The 11,373-nt window shown below is 51.6% G+C and overlaps 1 pseudogene; it reads left to right on the top strand.

The window, feature by feature from the left end:
- The first annotated feature begins 447 nt into the window (after positions 1-447).
- LOC119268626 lies at positions 448-10,498 on the top strand (annotated as a pseudogene).
- The last annotated feature ends 875 nt before the right edge of the window (positions 10,499-11,373 follow it).

The raw sequence follows: 11,373 nt of genomic DNA, 5'->3' as shown, positions 1-11,373 counted from the left end.
CTTAATAAGGTATAATGGTTGTCACCAGCAACCTTCTGTTGCCAGCCGACCCAATCATTCTTTGGCATCTCTAAATATTCTAGTTCAATCAGTGACACTTCCACTGGCATGGCCAAAAGCCCAAAACCCCGTGGCCGGCCTATGGGGTCAACCCCTCCTGAAATCCTCCGAACGTGATGTATTTTCATGTAAACATGAACATACACAACAAGATTTGCAGAAACTTGAGGGGTCAACGGTGTTTTTTTCCTGATAAAACACTTTGCGTCTCCACGCTGTAGTTGGGTCAATGCCGTCGCAGGTAGCTACTGTGGGAGAGGTAGAAGAACACCGGTGACCTGACGCAACTGACACGTACTGTAAGTAGTACAGACGTATAAATTCTACTAGCATGCTTGATTGCTTCCCTTGTCGATCGATCAACTAGAAGATCTCAACACATTCATGATGGCGAGATTCGCCAGTCTAGCGATCCTTTATCTGATCTCTCATCTACTGCTGCGCTCCTGTGCGTCCGCTGCAGCACCATCGGTACAGCACACGCTGGGCACCGGGTCGTCCCTGTCGGTGGAAGACCACGAGCGGCCGTTCCTGGTGTCACAGGACGCCACCTTCTCTTGCGGCTTCCTCCAGGCCGGCGACAACGCCTTCTACTTCTCCGTCTGGTTCACCGCCGCCAAGAACCGGACCGCCGTCTGGACGGCCAACCCTGGCGCCCCGGTGAACGGCCGGGTTTCCAGCATATCCTTCAGCCCCGAAGGCCAGCTGGCTCTGGCCGATGCCAACGGGACAACTGTGTGGAACAGCAAGACTGGCGGCAAGAGGCACCTCACCGTCTCCCTCCGCGACACCGGGAATCTTCTCATCGCCGACCCGTCAACCGGCCGCGCCGTCTGGCAGAGCTTCGACTGGCCGACGGACACCCTGCTCCCGTCGCAGACGCTGTCCAAGGACAAGAAGCTCGTCGCCGGCTACTACGCCCTCTACTACGACAACGACAACGTGCTGCGCCTCCTGTACGACGGCCCGGAGATCGCCAGCATCTACTGGCCGAACCCGGACCATAACGTGTTCGACAACGGCCGGACAAACTACAACAGCTCACGGGTCGGCGTCCTCGACCACACCGGCGTGGGCTCTCGCGGAGTCTGAACCAGAGGGCGAAGATGACGGGGACAGCGCCGGAGGTTCACCGGTAGCCTACTCGCCGACGCCGTCGTCGGTGATATGCGAGGCTTTCGACCTTGGCTACTCGGAAGACGAGGTGGCTGCCATAGTCGATGGCAGTGTGCCAGTTGATGATCCTGCACGGCAAGGTTTGGGACCAGAGGACAAGATCGAGATCGTGCGTCGGATGGTTCATAGGCGGACGGCGGCAGCGGCGATCCGGCCATGGAAGGGGCCGCTCCCAAAGGTAAGTCTCCCTAAACCAACTTTGTCTGATTTCATTACTGAGGGGTCCTGGATAGTGGTGAAGAGGAAGAAGTCTCGGCGTTCATTGGCGGCACAGGCGCCGGCGCCGGCGATCGACAGAACCAGCGTTATCCGTGCCGATCGGATCTCGCGTTTGAATTTTTTGCTTAACGCTGATGGGTTTCAACCGGAAGAAGGTTCGGACGGCCCATCCGAGGTTGCGCCTTTGGGCCAACGGTTTTTTACTAAGGTTGGGCCGGGACTAGCTGGGTTACAGACCCAGGCAAAACCGGCCGACCTCGACGTACAGGAGATCGCATCGGATCGACTGCCATCTCATGCACGATCATCGTCCAGCTTCCAATACGTATGCACTAGGGTTCGCCGCTGCGGGCACGTTGGATTTCCGCCGGCTGTGGTGCGTCGGCTGAAGCGAGATCCTGCGGTTGCTGCCGACGTCATGCCGCCCAAGGCCCCGCCGCCGGCCAAGGGACCGCCTCCGGCGAAGCCGCCTGCGAGGGCTGCGCCGGGGGGTCCGGCTGCGACTGCGCCTGCAGCGGCGGCGGCTTCGACTCCGGCGCCGGTTGCGTCGGCTGTAGCCAGGGCTGCGGCGCCGCCACAGCATGGGGCCACACAGCCGCCGCCGCATCGACCTTGGCCTAGGCAAATGGCTGCCGGCCGGGGAGGGGCTGCCAATGGTGTAGCCGGCCGGGGAGGTGCTGCCAACGGTGTAGCAGGCCGTGGATCGGGTGTGCTCGCGGGGGACAGTCGCAATCCTCCCCATGGTCAGTGGGGAGATGATGGATACAACGCATACGGTCAGGGTCTTCACCGAGGTTCGTCGTCCACCGGTGGTGGGCGAGGCTACGCTTGGACGGATCATGGTTATGCTGGCCGGGGCTTTCAAGGACCACCGGGGAACTTTGTTGAGGGTGCGGTTGGCCCGACCCGCTTCCGTGGCCGCTTCCGTGGTGGGCGCGGTGGATATAGGCGCCCTCCACGTAACTTGCCCGGGGCTGCAGCCTCGGAATCTGCTGAGATGGACACTGATGAGGCGGGTCTAACCCAGGCAGTGGTGGAGACGGTTAAGGCTCTCGCTGATGTGTCTGTACCGATGATTGCACAATCGGAGGATGCGGAGTCTGATAAAGGTTCGGAGAAGGCCGGAGGTGACAAGGTGTCCAAGTGGGCGGCTAAGAAGAAAAAATTAGTCTGTTTCCGGTGCGGGGAGACGGGTCACTTCATGGTTGACTGCTCTGCTGAGCTATGTGATATTTGTCGGAAACCTAAGCATGTAGCGGCTGAGTGTCCGCTTCTTCTCGGACCCAAACCGGCACTTAATATCTACGGGCTCTGTTGCTCTGAGTTGATGTTCTTTGAGTCACCAAGTGTGGCTTCGGTGCCTCCTGTCGTTGAAACCTCATTCCCTGGGGTGGTTAAGGTGGTCACCGGACCGCTCACTGAAGCCCAGATAATTCAGCAGTTGCGGGAATTGGCTCCGGGGAATTTCAAATGGTCTTTGTTGAAACTCTCTGATAAGTCTTACAAAGTGGATTTTCCTTCTAAAGAGGATCAGAAGAGGATTCTCAAGTTTGGCATGAGTCGAGTTACTGGAACTAGCTTTGTGTTGCAGTTTGATGAGTGGAAAAAGAAGGAACCGCAGGGCACACCACTGACTCAGATATGGGTTCGATTTTCGGGGGCACCTTCCGAGCCCTTGGATGATTTCTTTGTCACGTGGAGCTTGGGGTCCTTGCTCGGTAAGACGGAGCAGGTGGATATGCCTTTCACTCGTGCTCACGGTGTAGCTCGTTTGTTGATAAGCGTGGCTAACATTCAGTTCTTGCCGGATGTGGTCAGATGGTGTTATGCGGGTATTGCTTACATGTTGAATGTTGAGTATGAGGATCCGGACTTGTTTCAGGATTTTGAGGAGCTGCTACCTATGGATACCTCTGAGGGGGGAGGTGCTTCTGGGTACCGTGGAGATGACACACCCGGTGATGGTGACAGGGGTTCCAGGCCTGTGGATTCGTCTAAGCCAGCAGAGTCTGCTCAGGGGAAAACACCGGTTTCGGCACCATCCAACATGCTTCAGCTTGGCTCCGTAGGGGCTTTTTCTGCGCCTCCTCGTCTTTGGAGTGATCGTGTGGAGCTGGATGATCCGTCTGAGCATGTGCCACCGGTGATTTCGGAGGTCTTGAGGGCTGAGGAAACGGATAGACTTTCTGCACAGGAGGTTGTTTCTCCTCCTTCATCGCCGGTACCGCGGCTGGACATGACGACTCTTTTGGACGACTCGGCGGAGCTGGCCGGGGGTTCGATCAGGTCCTTCTCTGATTTGCCGGTGCGCGGATCGTCGGGACTCAGGGTCAGCGCAGTAGTCACGACCACTCCGGAGGCTCGGCGGGCCTCGGACGGGTCTAGCGGGCAGGAGGCCCGCGCACCGCGCTCTCCGTCCTTGCCGGCTTCAGTGCCGGCTACTGATCTTCTGGGAGGGTCGGCTGTTGGTCAAAGACCGGTGTCTTCACAGGCCAGTCCGGCCTCCCTGGCTAGGGAGGAGTCCTCACCTCTTCACGCCACCGTTAGTGCGCCAGGGCAGGGGGTAGTCGGCTCACCGGCCACCACCGTGTTACGTGGGCTGGGTGGAGCCACTGCAGCTACTGTCTCCTCCTCGGTGCGCGGCGTGTGGGCTGCTCCAGAGCCAGCTGCTGGTGGGACGTCAGTTCACGGGCTGCAGGCGGCGCCGCCGACTTCTTCTCCTACGCAGGTGACGGCGACCCGGGGCGTCGCTGTGGGGGGAGGGGCAGGAGGTCTCTCCCCTTGCAGGGCTTCCTGCGAGGAGGTCATCGCCTTTGGTGGTATCCCGGATCCTGTCACCCAGGGAAGGCGGATCAGCGGGAGGTTGCAGGAGCAGCCGGACGTCGATGACATTCAACTGCGGTGTGCTTTGAGGGCTGCCAAGTTGCAGGACGTCGAGACCACCACCGGTATGTCTGTTATTAAGTCAAATTCCATTTTGCATTTCTCTGATAATGAAATCATCCATAATGCAAATCAACTAGGAATTTCACTTGGTAATAATGATCTTCAAATTGCTAAATCAGTTAACGACCTTCTTGATTTGGAAGCTGAGCGTGCGGTAGATATGATTCGTCACATAGCTGCAGTTAAACCAATGAATGATTCGGAGATTGATGCGCTTGGGGTTAGGGTTCTCGATGGTATGTGTGCCGATCTTGATCCTGCATGTCTCGAGGCAGAGGAAGACTCACAGCCTGAGACGTCTCTTCATGTAGATAAGCCTTTAGTGCTAGAAGTTGAGAATGAGGGCTATGTTCAGGTTGATGGTCAAGTGAAGCCTAAGCGGACATGGAAAAGAACGGTCTATCCAGTTTCCGCAGTGCGTAGGAGTGCTAGGATCCGTACTGCCAAAAAATTTCATGATGACTTATGAGAGGCATTTTCTGGAATAGCAGAGGTCTTAGGGACTTGGCTAAAAGGAGGTTTCTAGCGGATGCTTCTCTTGAACATCATTTAGATTTTATTGCTTTGTCCGAGACTGGAAGAAGCAATTTCACCAATCAATTTCTTGCCACTTTGTCTGGGGGGGTTGATTTTGATTGGCATTGCCTCCCACCTCGGGGAAGATCCGGCGGGGTTTTACTTGGGGTTAAGGGTGAATCGTTGGAGGTTCGGAGCGTAGTTATGGGCGAGTTCGCTGTCAAGTTTCGGGTTAGATCTAAGGCAGATGGGTTTGATTGGGCTTTGGTGGCAGTTTACGGTGCTGCACAACCAGAACTCAAACCAGATTTCTTGGCAGATTTGGTGCGCATCTGTGGTAATGAACAGTTACCCCTCTTAGTGGGAGGGGATTTCAACATTATCCGAAGAAAAGAGGACAAGAATAATGCCAATTTTGACGGTCGATGGCCCTTTATGTTCAACACTATCATTGAAAGTTTGGATCTTAGAGAGATCGAGCTCTCGGGTAGGAAATTCACTTGGGCTAATTCGTTACCGGTCCCGACTTTTGAGAAACTTGATCGTGTGCTAGCTAGTGTCGAGTGGGAACAGAAGTTTCCCCTGGTAACGGTGCAGGCTTTGACTCGAGGTGTCTCGGATCATACACCGCTACTAGTCGACTCAGGAGTTCAAAATTTTGTGGGAAACAAGAATATTTTCTCGTTTGAACTTGCCTGGTTTGAAAGAGAAGGGTTCCTCGAGTTGCTAGCTAGAGAGTGGGCTATGGACTCGGGAGGTAGGACGCCTATCGACAGATGGCAATCCAAGATTCGTCATCTCCGTCGATTCCTTCGTGGCTGGGCTAAGCACACGCATGGGATTTATAAGGTGGAGAAGGACAGACTTCTTCTAATCATTCAAAACTTCGAAGCTAAAGCAGAAACCTCTATCTTGGATTCCAATGAGTTGGAAACAAAGATAGATGCAGAGATGCAGCTTAAAAAGCTTCTCCGTGAGGAGGAATTGAAGTGGGCATTGCGAGCCAAGGTTCGCAAAATCGTAGAAGGCGAGGATAACACTCAATTCTTTCACATGATTGCGAATGGGAAGCATCGTAAAAAAAAGAATTTTCCAATTAGAACAAGATGAAGGGACGATAGTTGGTCAGGATAATCTCAAAGATTATATTACCAATTATTATAAACAGTTGTTTGGTCCCCCGGTAGAGACTTTCGTGTCGTTGGATGAGTCTAGGGTTGAGGATGTACCTCAACTTGAGACTGCCGAGAATGAGCTCTTGACTGCTCCTTTCTCGGAGAAAGAGGTGTTTGAGGCTATTACTCAAATGGAGAATAACAAGGCTCCAGGGCCGGACGGGTTTCCGGCGGAGTTTTACAAGAAGTGTTGGCATTTTATCAAGGGAGATTTGATGCCCATGTTCCACGAGTTTTTTGAGGGGCAGCTTCAATTGTTCAAGCTCAATTTTGGGACGATAACTCTTCTGCCTAAGAAGACAGAGGCTGTTCGGATTGAGCAGTTTCGACCCATTTGTCTGCTAAATGTGAGTTTCAAAATCTTCACTAAGGTGGGGACAAACAGGCTTACACAAATAGCACACACAGTAGTTCAGCCGTCCCAGACAGCTTTCATGCCGGATAGAAACATCCTGGAAGGGGTTGTTGTCTTGCATGAAACGCTCCATGAAATCCACTCCAAAAAACTTGATGGCGTAGTTTTTAAAGTGGATTTTGAAAAAGCATATGATAAAGTCAAATGGCCTTTCCTTCAACAAGCTTTGCGTATGAAAGGTTTTGATTCGGCCTGGAGAAATCAAATTGACGCTTTAACGCAAAAAGGAAGTGTCGGGATTAAGGTGAATGATGACGTGGGCCATTATTTCCAAACACACAAGGGGCTACGGCAAGGAGACCCTATGTCACCGATCCTGTTTAACATAGTGGCTGATATGCTGACTATTTTAATAGGTCGGGCAAAGGATGCAGGACAGGTAGGTGGCCTGGTTCCACATCTAGTAGACGGCGGGATATCCATTCTTCAATATGCTGATGATACTATCATATTTATGGAACATGATTTAGCGAAAGCAAGGAACATGAAGCTGCTGCTTTGCTTATTTGAACAATTGTCTGGGCTTAAAATCAACTTCCACAAGAGCGAATTGTTTTGCTTTGGAAGAGCAAATGATGACCGGGACTCGTATCAACAATTGTTCGGATGTGAATTGGGTTCTTTACCATTTTCGTATTTAGGGATACCCATTCATCATCGTAAGCTAACTAATAATGAGTGGAAATGTATTGAGGATCGTTTTGAAAAGAAACTGAGCTGTTGGAAAGGAAAGCTCATGTCATATGGAGGTCGATTAATTCTGATTAATTCGGTCCTTACTAGTATGCCTATGTTTCTGTTATCCTTTTTCTTGGTTCCGGTTGGAGTTAGGAAAAGGTTAGATTTCTATCGATCTCGATTCTTTTGGCAAATTGATGAGCTTAAACGGAAGTATAGACTTGCGAAGTGGGATATTATCTGCAGACCTAAGGACCAAGGTGGCCTAGGTATTGAAAATTTGGAAATCAAAAATATATGTCTCCTTAGCAAGTGGCTTTTTAAGTTGTCATCTGAGACGGAGGCCACTTGGGCACAGATTTTACGCAATAAATATCTCTTTGCTAAAACCTTGGCTCAGGTGACTGTGCGACCTTCCGACTCGCCCTTTTGGAAGGGTTTGATGCGAGTTAAACAAATATTTTTCAACAGGACTAAATTTATTGTTGGGAATGGTACCTCGACGAGGTTTTGGGAGGATACGTGGCTTGGGGAGACCCCACTAGCACTTCAATATCCTTCTTTGTATAACATAGTCCAACGTAGAGGTGACTATGTTGCTACTGTTTTACAATCCGTTCCCCTCAATATCAACTTTAGGCGGACGCTTGTTGGAAATCGTTGGGAGGCCTGGCTCCATCTGGTTCGTCGTTTAATGGATGTCCGGTTGTCTTCTAACCCTGATCAGTTGCATTGGAAACTTACTAAGAACGGTGTGTTCTCGGTCAAATCAATGTATCAGGATGTCATTAACTCTTCTGTCATCCCTACCTCCTTACATGTTTGGCAAGCTAAAGTACCCTTACGTATTAAAGTGTTTATGTGGTTTGTGCATAAACAAGTCATTCTGACTAAGGATAACCTTGCAAAACGTAATTGGGTAGGTCCGTCTCGATGTAGCTTCTGTGATCATTCTGAAAACATCAAACACCTCTTTCTCGATTGCCCGTTGGCTAAGATTCTGTGGCGGTCGGTTCATATTGCTTTTAATATTAGTCAGCCCACCTCTATTAGTATGTTATTTGGAACATGGCTAGATGGGGTGGATTCTGACATTGCAAGACACATTCGGGTTGGCGTTTGTGCACTTTTGTGGGCAATATGGAATTGTAGAAATGACTTAGTCTTTAACCGATCAACAAACATTCACTTTTTGCAGGTTATCTTCAGGGCCACGGCGTTCATCCGTATGTGGTCGCTATTCACTCCGACGGAGGCCAGGGAGCGTTTGGTTACTGCGTCTACCCGATGGGAGATGGTAGCTCGGGATATTTTCAACCGGTTTGGATGGCGGTCATGTAATAGGATAGACATGTATTGATCCTATTGTTTTGCCAGCCGGTTGTGGCTTTGGGCTTTTTTTTTTACAGATTTTGTTTTAGTTTCGACTATGACCTTTCGGTACTATACTACTGGTTTATCCTTTTAATAATATGAGCCGTATGCATCTTTCTGATGCAGAGGCTGGAGCACGTCCCCTTTTCCAAAAAAAAAACACCGGCGTGTTCCTCTCCAGCGACAACCTGCGAGTCGAGGCCTCCGACCTGGGCGCCGCCAGCGTCAAGAGACGGCTAACTATCGAGCAAGACGGAAACGTGAGGATCTACAGCCTGAACGCGGCCGGAGGATGACGGTCACGTGGGCGGCGCTAAAGCAGCCGTGCTCCGTGCACGGGCTGTGCGGCAAGAACGCCCTCTGCGAATACCAACCGTCCCTCCGATGCTCGTGCGCGCCGGGGTACGAGATGGTCGACCGCCAGGACTGGAGAAAGGGCTGCAAGCCAACGTTCAGCCTCCCCACCGGAACCACCAACTGCAGCGAAGCTCCGGCGTCGGAGCGGTTCACGTTCGTCCAGGTGGCAGCAACCGACTTCTACGGCTACGACCTCGGCTTCAACCAGTCCGTCACCTTCGAATACTGCAAGAGCATGTGCTTGAAGATGTGCTCCTGCGCCGCCTTCGCCTACAGGTTGGATGGCCGGGGCAATTGCTTCCCAAAAGGCGTCCTGTTCAACGGCTACACGTCGCCGGCGTTCCCCGGAAGCATATATCTCAAGGTGCGTAGCGATCTCAACCTCAACGCCACCGCGCCGCAGCTGTCGGTACATGCCACGGGCCTCGCCTGCAATCGTAACGGTTCTCGTACCGCCATCGTCCCACGATACGCGGACACGTACGGGACACCTAGCGGCGGCACAAAATGGTCCTACTTTTTTGCGTTCGCCGCGGTGCTTGGATTTCTGGAGCTTCTAATCGTCGCCGCGGCGTGGTGGTTCCTGTCCAGCCAGGAGAGCATACCCAGCTCGCTGCAGGCAGGATACAGGCTGGTCATGGCGACCCAGTTCAGGAGGTTCACGTACCGGGAGCTCAAGGACGCGACTGGGAACTTCAACGAGGAGCTCGGCCGCGGCGGCTCCGGCGTGGTGTACCGCGGCGTGCTTGATAAGACCACCGTGGTGGCGGTGAAGAAGCTGACAAACGTGGTGCAGGGCGAGGAGGAGTTCTGGGAGGAGATGACGGTGTTCGGGAGGATCAACCACATCAACCTGGTGAGGATCTGGGGGTTCTGCTCCGAGGGAAAGCACAAGTTGCTGGTGTACGAGTACGTGGAGAATGAGTCACTGGACAGGCACCTGTTCGGCAAGGACATTGGCAAGTCACTGGCGTGGAGCGAGCGGTTCAAGATCGCGTTGGGCACGGCCAGGGGCCTAGCCTACCTTCACCATGAGTGCCTCGAGTGGGTCATCCACTGCGACGTCAAGCCGGAGAATATCCTGCTCACGCGCGACCTCGACGCAAAGATCGCCGACTTTGGGCTAGCCAAGCTGTCCGGAAGAAACCCCATAGGCAATGGCGACGTCGCCGACACCGGCGTGCAGCTCTCCCACATGAGGGGGACGATGGGGTACATGGCACCGGAGTGGGCGCTGGGCTTGCCGGTCGACGCCAAGGTCGATGTGTACAGTTACAGCATTGTGCTTCTGGAGATCGTGATTGGGAGCAGGATCTCTGACCAGACGACCACGGACGGCGCGGAGCGGCTAGAGATGTGGCAGATCGCGCAGGCACTGAAGCAGGTGGTGGCGAGTGGAGACATCATGTCATTAGTGGATAACAGGCTGAACGGGCAGTTCAACCCTCGGCAGGCCATGGAAATGGTGAAGATTTCCTTATCGTGCATGGAGGAGAGGAGCAACAGGCCGACCATGGATGACATCTCCAAAGCTCTTACAGCGTGCGATGACGAGGATGAGCACCCTGCGTACTTATCGTGACTTTAGTTTGATGCTTGATAGTCGATTCCCGCATCTCTACCGTCATCGTGTTGTTCTCGCTATATTGTTGTAGGACAGTGCTATCTTCCAGAAGTCCTGATTTTAGCGATAGCTCCGGACGATTCACATGCAGTCCTTCTACATCGGGATTGCATGCAGTCCATTTTTCCATATACATGTGATAATTAGCGATTTTTTTCTCTATCATGTACATGCATGGCATTTTTTAGAGAGCTTAATTACATGCATGCATGTGAGACGAAATTGATGACATCATTATAGATTCCTTCATGATTCAAAAAATTCAAAATGTTTCGTAGGCCAAACCATCGCTCCGATCGAAAAATTGTTTTCACATAAAATAATCGTCGCGGCGAGAACTTCGAAACTAGATCCCATGTTGATATGTTCCGACGACTTTTCTTTTTGCGTAAAAGTTACCATGCATAGGGTATGCCAATTATCACATATATGTTACATTAGTTACCATGATGTTTACATAGGCAAATTTCGGGCATAAAAATGACTTCTTTCAACTTTCTCCCCACATGCAAATGCACTAAAGTGCAGAAAAGCTAATGTCATTGCGGGTTCTTTTTGTTTTGAAATTTCAAAATGTTTTGTCACCCGAATCGCTTGTTTATTTACCATGTTATTAGGTCTGGAGCGTATATTACCATGCTATTTACATAGAAGTTATCGGTGGTATGTTTTCAACAACTTTTTTCATGGGGCAAAGTTATCGTGGTGTTTGTATCTAAGTTTTCAGGTTCGAAAGACTATATTATCATGCTATTTACGCAAATAATTATCAGTGATATGTTTTTAACATCTTTTTCCCAGATTCAAAATTATCATGGTGTTTGTACCTAAAT

Source organism: Triticum dicoccoides, chromosome 3A (genome assembly GCF_002162155.2).
Source record: "Triticum dicoccoides isolate Atlit2015 ecotype Zavitan chromosome 3A, WEW_v2.0, whole genome shotgun sequence".
Classification (NCBI taxonomy): domain Eukaryota; kingdom Viridiplantae; phylum Streptophyta; class Magnoliopsida; order Poales; family Poaceae; genus Triticum; species Triticum dicoccoides.
Note: the sequence above shows the minus strand (reverse complement) of the source record. Positions and strands in the feature narration are given on the sequence as shown.